A 10,199-nucleotide genomic window follows, 5' to 3' on the forward strand; every position below is an offset into this window, starting at 1 on the left:
GGCATGCACAGTGTCCTGAGTGCACAGCGGGCCTGACGCCATACTGACTCCTCCGCGTTGCCACCATCTGCAGCAGGCCTGCCATTGACTCTTTAGGAAAAGAGGAAACCTAAGCACAAAGATGTTGTAGGATCTGCTCATGGTCACACAGCCAGGATTAGGAAAACAGGGAATGGAGCCTAGACACTGCTCTGGGTAGCTTTTCACCTGTCTCAGCAGCCCAAGCAGGGACCCCTTGGTACTGGGCCTGCTGTGCCTTAAGGCTTGCCTAAGAGCCCCTGATGCCACTTGTCTTGATCCTTCTCCCCGCAGCTGGGCCTGGTAGGAGGATGTGCAGGGAAGTTACTGAAGCAGGAAGCCTGAAAGCTGTAGGGGAGGGGTTGAACCCTGTTACAGACCCACTATGAGGGACCCACTGAGCCAGAAGAGAAGCCACGGCACAAAGAAGAGGGGATAATGGGTGTGAAGGAACCTCAGCTACCTCTTGTGCACCTACTGTGTGGCAGGCTCAGGGGACTACTTGGGTAGGACACCAGGGACAAATGATACCCTCCACTCCTCAAGTGGCTGATAGAAGAGAGTGCCCAAGAGCCCAAGAGGTAGGCAGGCAATAGCTGTGAGATGGTGCCCATGGGAGGTGCCTGGTGCTGTGTCTGCAGGTAGGGGCCACAAAGGAAGGAGGCATCCGGGCCCAGTGTGGAAGGCTGCTGGGGGGTGTGGGGGAGAGGACGAGGAAAGGCTCTCCCATAGCTGGAACACCAGAGCCAAGACTGGCTGGGAGAAAAGGCATGCAAAACCTTAGGGAACAACGCTGATTCTGACCGGAAAACAGGCAGGGTAGGAAGCCATGGGGATATGACGGAGATGCTAGGGAGCCTTGGAGAGGGGCAATGGTGGAAAAGAACTCTGGAAAGGAAGGGGGTACCTTGATGGAGGATCTGACTTTAGCCCAGGGTCTTTGCACCCATGGACCTGGCTTCCCAGACAGCAGAAGGTTAGAAGAGACAATTGAGGGCGGGTGGACCATCTGGATACTCTTGTTCCCTGGGGTACCTGCTGTGAGGAGCCAGCTTGGGCGAGTACCTGCCCTTCAAGGCCCCCACCCAGGGAAAGCGTGAACTATCTATTTAGGGAGAGAACTCAAGATAATGTGATCTCAAACTCTGTCCCTTAGTGTGATATTGGAGGCAGGTCACTGTACCTACCCCTCTCTTGGCTTCCCTTTTCTCAGATGGGTGGCTTCTATACTCCTAAATGTTCATGATGGGCATGAACGAGGGAAACAGAGACGAGGGGATGCAGAGGTGTGGGATCTGGGAGGCAGAGGGGGCAGAGGAGGGGGACACAAGGCCTTCAGCTCTGGCTAGTGCGTGCTCTGAGCTATGGTCAGATAGCTCCATGCCCCACCCCTGCCCAACTGAGGCTTCCCTCACTTCCCCAGGCCAAAGACCCAGCTCTGGGTGTCAGCCTGATCGCCCAGGCTCTCTGACTGACTTCCTCGGGCCTGCTAGTGCCCAGCTGTGTCCTCCATGTGGTAACAAAAAGGTACTTGACCCCCTGCTCTCAGAGTGAGTGTATTCCAGTGTGCAAGCCTGGAGGCCACAGGCCTAGCACACACCAGCCTGACCTGGCAGTATCCAGATGAGCATCACCACACAATACCCTGCCTGTCCCCAAGTCGTCTAGGAAAGGAACATACATGGCTTTTTAGTAAAGGTGTCACTACCAGCCCAACGTCAGACACGCTGCCAACCCTCCCACACAGGGGTACCTTGGCTCTCTGGGAGTTGAGGGTCACAGCTGGTCCTAAGGAAGAGTCATTTTCCTGGGGCCCCAGCCTCTCACTGGTGCCTTCCTCCTCATCTTCCTTTCCTTGCTGCCCCCACCTCCGGCTCTCCTACAGGCTCCAAGCCAATGCTTTAAACACAGATCCATGAACCACCCCAGCCCCAAGGCCGCCCCCACCCCGGCTCTGATCACTTAGTGCTGTTGTTCCTGTTTATATTTCACCTCCCCCACTAGCCCTGTGGGCAAGGACCACATCTGATTCATCTAGGCCATTCTGAGCAGGGTCTGGCACGGGAGTCCTGCCCACAGGCGGCAGAGCTGGCAGTGGGGACAGACAAACAGGGCCACTCAGTCCTCCCACCCCCAGCACCCGTTCCTCTGCTGGGAGATGCAGCACAGTGGTTGGCTCACATGGAGCTGGAGCCAAACCACTTGCCCATTGCTTAGAGGCAACATATCCTGCCTCTGGCCTAACCAGTCTTTTCTGAGTTTTTCTATTCTGGGGAGACCTATCCAATATCTACTCCACACAACTAAGGTGTCATTTCCAGACTGCTGTGCCCAACCCTCATGGGCAGAACCCAGCGAAGGTGGCTTCAGGGGGAAACATGTCCCTGACAACATAACAAAGAGGACCAGTCTTCTGGAACAGATGCCCAGGCACAGGGCTCTACAGGTCACCGGCGCCACCCTGAGCCCCAATCCACTTAGCCTTATCCACTCTCCTTCCATATTAATCCACTTCCTGTCAGCACAGCTGGTTCAGCACTAACCCTGGTCTGGCTGGCCATACAGAAGGTACCACCCTCAACGCTTCTGCTGTCAAGGTGCTGGAAACCCTCTTGCTTTTTGTAAACCTGCTTTGCTAACTCTCTTCTCTGATCATCACATGGCTCCCTGTGGGGTCTTTGAAGGTGGTACCCCCCATTCCTTGGGCCTGAGGTTCAGACCTGGCCCTCCCCCAGCTCAGAAACAAGCACTGATTGGGTGAGTGGCCTGAGCAGGCATTGCTTTAGAGGGCAGCTGTGCCGGGGCCGGGGATGCTACCACCTTGAGCCCCTTCTTACTTAGCCAAGTCCCCCACTGTCTGCCGGTTGCTCTCAAGCACGGGGTCAAGTTGGCTTGCTGGCAAGACACACAGCTCTCATTTTAATTAATTAAAGAAAAATCTAATCACTGCATTAAACTTCTCATTACTCCACTTGAATACCCGTTAAGTAAATTTAATTACCAGAGGATTGGGTTTCCAGCCTCTTTCATTAGCTTCTGATAAGTCAGGGAGGGAGGAGATGGCTGGGAGCAGAACAATGCTTTTCTTAAGCCACAGAGGGCAGGGTGGGCACTGGCCAGGGCCCCCACGGTCAGGCTCTAGTGTAGGTCTCCTGGACACAAGCGTGGACCTGGGTCAGGGACACCATCTTCCCAGGCCCCTCTGGGAAGGTCAAGGCTGACATTTGTCAGCAGTCAGCAGTGGGGTTCACTTCCAGCCCCTCCTGGCTATCTGAGCCCCACCTCTTTCCGAAAGAGTTCAAGGGACATCAGCAGCACAGCTTAAAAAAAAAGAAGAAACCAGGACAGAAAATAAAAGGCATGAAGGCAAAGCCAAGAGCAGGTTTATTGAATGCTTGTTTCCTGATGGCTTAGCAGAAAAAGCTACACTTGTCTATGAGCTCCCTGGCAGTCAAAGCAAACAGAGCACTAGACTTTGGCACTGATATAGTAACCAATGAAGTGTTTGTGAGGAAATGCTGCCTGCATCTCTGTCCTCCTACAAAGAACATGGACCCTTGGAGATAACTGCTGTCTGGAACAGCAAGCAAAGACTCCCTGGAAAAGAAGGCCTGAAGTGGGCCCTGAACAGTGGACAAGGGTGGAGAACAAGGAAAGACATAAGAAGGGCAGGGAAGAGAAGAGCTGCTGGGGACCAGGCAGAGGGGACAGCACCCATCTCCCAGGGTCGGGAGCTCACTGCTCCCCTTCTCTAGAGAAATACCCTTCAAACGGGCACCCCCCTGCTTGAGCAATGCTGGGCCCTGTGGATGGCTGATGTCTGGCTGATGCAGAGTGGGGAGCCTGGCTCCTTATGCAGGTGTGGTTCTGAACTGTGCTGCAGGACCAGTCAGACTTTACCCAAGAACACCCCCCCAACAGACTCCCATTTCACTTCAACCTCTGCAGATCTACAACCTACCCTCTGTGGATCTTATGCATGCAAATCTTTGGCTCAAGCCCCGCTTGTGGGGATTCTGACCAACACGCTTCCCCAGTGGATCCCAAATATGAAGAAAACATGGATGTCTCAAACATGCCCCAGAACAGGAAGGGGAAGAGAAAGAGAGTGTTCTGATCTCTTGCCAGATGCCAGATGTTAGGTGGCTCTTTTGGTGGCCCTGCCAGATGAGGAAACTAAACTCAGAGAAGAAGGCTAGGGATTCATCTGAGGACCCACGGCATGTTCATGTCCATTTGGTCTGGCTTCAGGCTGTCCAGTCGGGGTAAAAATCTGCCTGCAATAACCATTTGTCTTTGACTCTTTCAGTTGTAGAGTCTCGCGTCTCCTGCAGCAAGGTTTTGAGATTTCTCTGAGGAACAACCTTCTCTCTGCCCTGGTTACCTGACTGGGAAAGATTAGATCCGAATCCCCTAGACCAGCAGTGTCTTCAAGACCCACGGTCCCAGTTGAAGGCTCAGAATGGTCCAAATCCTACCAATGAGGACCAAGTGGTCAATGCTAGAACTTTAATTTGTTTCATCATGAAAGCAGATTTCTATCTCCAACCCCAGACTTAAATCTAGAAATACATTGGCCCAGATGGTGTCAAATGCCATGAAGAGTGCAGCCACCACCCGGAGAGGCGTAAAGGACACAGTCAGAAGTCAGAGTCTTCTCACAGTGTCTGAACGGCAGAACCAAGCTTTGCCTGAAGCCCGTCCTGTCACTAGACACTGGCTATCTGAGCTGATAACTGCATTTCATTGAAACAGGGTTTTCCCAACACCTACTTATAATTCTGATAAGGACCATTCGAAAAGGGTCCTTTCTCCTCCAGGGCCAGGAACACTCAGGTATCCCTAGAGCTAGGGAGCAGGGTGATTGGGGTGCACCTACCGTAACTGTTTCAGTGTTTGACTGAGTCCTGAAGCACGAGGGGCCCCTCAGACCAGGTAGGGTCAGCAATCAGCATGAGGCTGGTCAGGGCCAGACAGGGTCAGAGCCCCAAGAGTCGGGCAGGAGGCCGTGCAGCCCACAGACTCAAGATAGCCAGAACATTGCCTTAGGATCCCTAGAAAAAAGGAGAAATGAGAGTGAGTTGTAAGGGCCTTATGAGGGACAGAGGGGTGGAAGATGGGAAGTGTGGCGGCAATGTTGGACTAACAGCTAATCTGAGGTGAGATCAGCCAACCTTCGCTTCCTTAGCCTGGCATCTTATCCCTACTCCTAGGTTCCCCAGGTGGTAGGAAGGCCTCTAGTCAAGGGTTTCCCCCTGAAAGAAGGAAGGGAGGAGCCAGGGCTCCTCACCCCCTCCTGTGTGATCAATCAGAAGGCTACAGGCTGTACCTTCACCCTATTCTAGTGACCCATTCCTGGCTGGGGGCCACCTGAGGGGCCCCCACCCTCTGCCTCACCTTCTCCAAGCAGAGACTCTGGCTGAGAGACGGGGTGTAGTGACCACACACACAGACCCTTCCAAATCACCCCTTCTTCAGGATGCTGGCTTTAAGGTCAGAGATGTTCCATTTTGTCCTGGCCTTTTAAGAAGAGCTAAAGACAGAGGCCCAGACTCATAGGGTCAAAGCTCACTAGGGCTCACTCGGGCTCACTAGGGCTCACTAGGGTTCACTAGGCCCCAGGAAGTACTGCCAGATCTGTATGCCCAATAGAGTTTTCTGTACTGAGTAAGGTTCTGCATTTGTGCCATCATCCCCAATGTGGTAGCCACCAACCACCTATGCATATAGATATGAGGATAGTGAAGCTGATGTGTGTGTGTGTGTGTGTGTGTGTGAGAGAGAGAGAGAGAGAGAGAGAAAGAGAGAGAGAGAGAGAGTGTGTTGATTCTCTGCTCCTGCTATAGGATCTGAGGACAAAATTCCGATATTCATTTTTCACAACAAGCCCTTTTAGCTACAGAGACATATCCCTGGTCCACTTGGTTTTACTATAATTAATTTACATTTTAATTTAAAGGTGGCTAGTGGCTTTCATGTTGAACCAACCCTTGTCTATCTGAGCCATAGTCAATGGAAAATCTGAGGTCCAGAGAAGGGAAATAATTTGCCCGAAGTCACACAGTTAGGCAGTAGCAAAGGCAAAACCAGAACCCAGCTCCCTCAAATCTACGCCCACCATCCTTCTCGTGAGTGGTCTCGGGCTTGCCCACCACAGCACTGTAAGTGTCCCATAGCCCTAAACCCCACGCTGCTGCCCCAGGACAGTGTGCCAGGCTACCTTTGAAAGGCTCCATCTTTACCCCTCGCCTTTTGTCAGATCCCTGACACAGCAGCCTTGAGAGATGCCCTTGAGATTGTCCGAGAGAAAGTGTTCCTAGAGGAAAAAATCCTTTGGGAACAAAGCTGACCTCTACCTAAATATTACAACCAAGACAACAAGGGATCTTCCAGCTCCTCTTCCAATAGAATAGTACACAATAGAACACAATACAACAAGGATCCTGTGGTAATAGTGGGTAGGAGAAAGAGGAAGCCAGGAGGATGGGGTCAAGGCACACAGGGCTCTGCGTAGCCGATTCACACCTGCTGCCTCCACTTGTGCTCACAGATCACAGACTCGTGTTATAGGTGACACCTAAGGTCTGAAGCAGTCATGCATGGCTCTGACTGCACCCCAGTAGATGCAGGACTGAGGACTGAAACCTGGGTTCCCACCTTCAAGGAGAGACCTCTCCATCTGGTTCCCCTGCCATGAAGGCAGCATTAAAAAGGAAGGAGTGATTCCTTTATCAAACCAGAGGAGGAAGCCAGCCACAAAAGGTCAGGAGCCACTTGGGCCGCAATCTAGCCCTGTCTTCACAGGAAAAGCCCAGCAACTGCCATGATTTGGCATGGCGGAACTGAGGTGCAGTGGGGTTTTTTTGTCTTCTTATTTTATTTCATGGAAAAATACAAAGTAATTGAAAGCTAGAAATTCGAGAAGTCAATGTATCAAAAAAAAAAGTTCTTAAAAACACAAGGACACACAGAGAAAGATGACAACTTATCCAGTTGATGCTAACACTGCATCTAGGGACATTGACTGTGAATGCAGTCTGTCTCCCAGTAGCAAGATGCAGGCAGCTCTCCCAACAACCTCCTGGCCTGTACCTACTCTCCCGTGGCAGAATGCCCAGGTGAACTGCCATCCCCACCTGACTTCCTTCCTCCCCCCAGTGCATCAGGTAGTAGCTGGCACAGGTGACCTCAAAGGCCAGGGCCTCCAGCCAGCCAGCGTCAGTCCGTAGGTGGAGTATAATGGAGGCCAGAGCGGGGAAAGATGTCACATGGACGGACAGCAAATGTATCCCCACACCCGTGAGCTTCCTATGCATGCAGAGTTTCAGGTCAGGGCCCCCCCAAGCCTGTTGGTAAAAGGGCAGATGATTCTCATCACACACACACATAGACTTATTGACTGTCAATGTGGTTAGCTTCATTGTCTGCTTGCGCCTTTATCTGTTTCTGCATTACTTGTTCATTCACAAAATGCTTTTGAGAAAGGACTAAGTGCTAGGTGTTCTGTAGGTACCAGCAATGCAGGAGGACCCGAGGGCATGAGATAGATGCTCTGGTACTGTCATGAAGTCCAATGACGAGCAGAGAAACAACACGACACTTCCTGAGAGAGCCGAAGCAATGGAAACCCTAACATCCGGCAAGAAGAGCACAGCGGGAGCAGGACCGGGGTTGCTCTAGCCAGGGTCCAGGGAGGTCTTTCTGAAGAGGGTCACAGTTGAACTTATGCTTCAGGAAATGAGACGGTGAGGAGGCTGAGGCTCTGAAGGCCAAAGTGAGGGGTTTGACTAGCATCCCAAGTGCTAGGAAAAAAATCGCTGGATGGCTTTAACCAAATAAACGCAATGATGTTTTCTTCATTGTTAAAAGTCCTTTCGCACTGCCAACTGGAGCCTGGGCGGCTGGGGGGGGGCAGTGGGTTGGCTGTCACAGTCACCCGAGGAGGAGGAGACAAGGCTGGAGGGTGCGAGGGGGAGGCTGCCCGCCTCAGCAGCACCAACAGCAGTTGTCTGATGCTTGGGATGAGGAGGCGGGGTAAGGAGACAAGAGGAAGACGGTGAGTCCAGAGCCACATCCAGAGACATGCTGCTCTTACAACCAGACCACCAACTTAAAAATAACTCTGAAAAATAACAAGCAGATGCGACACCCATGGAGCCGCCTACCCCTCCTAAGTCTCAGTTCCCTGGGGGTGCATCTTCCTTCCCAAGCCCCCTTTCTCTTCCCTCATCCTGTGCAGGGAACACAGGAAAAGCGTAGTGATTCTCACCCTCCGATTGACAGCAGATAAGGCAGTCCTCAGACAGTACCAGATGGGCTGGCTTAGAAGAGCCCAGGCAGGGGCCTGCTCAAGACTCTGGTAGCCGAGCCTTGGAGAAGGGACAGGCAGGAGTGATGGGGAAGAGTGTGGAGGCTGAGGGCAAGGGGCAGTATGGGGCAGAACTTTGCTGGGTCATGGAACATCTTAGATGAGAGTTCCTGCCCCGCTCTGCCCTTGCTAGGAGGGTCTGGGTTGGCCATCTCATTTCTGAAGACTATTTCCTGATCTACACACACACCGCCACCACCATCACCACCATCCTATCAAAAGCTGGATGGAGAAGCTAGACATCAAGAATTGGCATCTCTAACTATCAGCACCCAGCCCTGTTGGTTCCCTATAGAGGGCTAAAAGGCCAACTGGGCTTGGGCGAGTTAGTTTCCAAGCTATTCTAAAAGAAAGTTCTAGAAATGCTATACAGAACACGGAAAAGACAGAGGCGGCTGGAGGAGCCTGAGCTCTAGTCTCACAGGGATAAATGTATATCAAATCATGACAGAGACTCCAGCAGGCACAAGCAGGGCCTTTGTGACTTCCTTATAAACAAAACAAAAACATAGGGACTGGGAAGCTCAGTGGTTGGATAGTCAGTTCCAAGCCTGAGTGAGCATTTCACACAGGGTTCTGATGGGAGGCTGTTGTGGAAGTGGAGGGGGGTGGTCAGATTTGCTTCTTAGAGGCTCTCACGGGCACTATGAGGGCCTGAAACAAGATTCATAGACTCAGACGGAGCCTTGATGGTAGAGCCAGCCCAGGTGGGTCCAGAGGGAAGGTAACAATCCTTTGTTCAAATCCCTCCAGTTGCCCTATTAACAGGCAAAGCAGGCAGGAGAGTTTCTGGAGTCTGAGTGGGTCCTATGAGTGGCTCTAAGAACCAGATGCAGAGGGGAGCCTGGTTGCTTAGAGCCCTTGGGGCCTCAGTGACAAGTCACTCCAGCTCTTTTATTAAACTTGTTTTTAAATTAATTAATTTATTTTATATGTATTTTTATGTTGTTTATATTATGTCTTTTCCCAGATTGTATACCATGTGTGTGCTTGGTGCCCACGGAGGCCAGAAGGGGGCATCAGATCCTCTGGGACTGGAGTTACAGATGGTGCTAGAAATGGAACTTGAGCCTTCAAAAAAATCAGCCAGTGCTTAACCATTGAGCTATCTCTCCAGCCCCTACAACAGCTCTTGAAATAGTCCAGCCACCTCCAAAGAGCCAGGCACCATCACCATATCAAAAGGTCTGTCCAGAGAGACATCATCACTGAGATTCCTGGCAGAAGCCTCCCTGGCCTGCCCAGGACTTCGGGTTTCTGAGAAAGCAATGTGGTACTCATGGCAGAGAAAGTAGAGCAGGACCCAGTGAGAAAGGACTGTGGGTCCATGTCCTGTGTGAGGAGGAGCAAGCTCTGTCCCCGAAGGCTACAAGGAAGTCTGGGATGCCCACGTGTTGGGTGGGGAGTTGCACTAAACAGGAAAGTTGCTTCCAGACGTGTGTTTCTTAAATTCCATCTGCGTACAATCACAGCTGGAGTGTATGGACCACAGTGGCTGTGACAGAGACTGAAAGCAATACAGTGCCTGGGACAGCAGTCAGTCCCATCACTCCGCTCTACAGCACCTGGTCTCCAATTGGGTCCTCACCCTCATCAGGAGCAAATAGGTTAAAATGCATCATCCCATTTAGCAGATGGGAAATTGAGGTCCAAGAAAGAAATGGGATCATCCCAGGGTCTTACAGTAGGCAGGTCAACTCAAGGATCCCTCAAAGGCATCTCACCTAGAGAACTTCCCCACTCCCATCCCCAAAACCACCCCACCATGCTTGCCTGGAAGAAGGAGGAAGCTCCCCATACCCAAAGGCTCCCC

General features: G+C 51.9%; 1 protein-coding gene across 6 annotated transcripts in view; it reads right to left on the bottom strand.

Moving 5' to 3' along the window:
* The window catches only part of Lingo1 (leucine rich repeat and Ig domain containing 1), a 182,946-nt gene that overhangs the window by 62,169 nt on the left and 110,578 nt on the right, over positions 1 to 10,199 (bottom strand). For 4 of the 6 annotated variants that reach the window (XM_057768212.1, XM_057768213.1, XM_057768211.1 and 1 more), the window contains one exon: positions 4,898 to 5,072. The exons of the other annotated variants lie outside the window; for them this stretch is intronic. The gene's annotated coding sequence lies outside the window, so the exon portion shown is untranslated. The remainder of the gene's footprint in view (positions 1 to 4,897; positions 5,073 to 10,199) is intronic. 6 annotated transcript variants of the gene reach the window in all.

The sequence above is a fragment of the Chionomys nivalis genome, chromosome 4 (assembly GCF_950005125.1).
Source record: "Chionomys nivalis chromosome 4, mChiNiv1.1, whole genome shotgun sequence".
Lineage (NCBI taxonomy): Eukaryota > Metazoa > Chordata > Mammalia > Rodentia > Cricetidae > Chionomys > Chionomys nivalis.